This window comes from Priapulus caudatus, unplaced genomic scaffold (genome assembly GCF_000485595.1).
Source record: "Priapulus caudatus unplaced genomic scaffold, Priapulus_caudatus-5.0.1 Scaffold2, whole genome shotgun sequence".
Taxonomy (NCBI): domain Eukaryota; kingdom Metazoa; phylum Priapulida; class Priapulimorpha; order Priapulimorphida; family Priapulidae; genus Priapulus; species Priapulus caudatus.
The window spans coordinates 897,219-897,601 of record NW_014577063.1 but is presented as its reverse complement, the minus strand read 5'-3'; positions in this window follow the sequence as shown (position 1 = coordinate 897,601).

The following is a 383-nucleotide window of genomic DNA, read 5'->3' as shown; positions in this document are numbered from 1 at the left end:
ATAAAAAAATAAACAAAAAAAAAACACGAAGAGCAGGTCAAAAGACCGCCGAGCAAACAAACAGGGCACCACGGTCACAAAGGACAACGAGAACGGGCAGCGAGATAGAGAGAGAGAGAGAGAGAGAGCCGCGCGCTGCGAACTAGAGAAGGCGAGCAGAGAGCGGTGCGATAGAGAAGGGCGAGAGAGAGCGCGCCGAGAGAGGAAAGAGAGAGCGCGCGCGAGAAAAGAGAGATAGAGAGAGAGATTAGACAAGAGTGAGAGGAAGAAGAGCAGAGAGAGAGAGGAGAGAGAGAGAGAGAGAGAGAGAAGAAGGAGAGAGAGAGAGAGAGAGAGCAGAGAGAGAAAAGAGAGCGCGAACGAGAGCACCGAGAGAGAAGAAG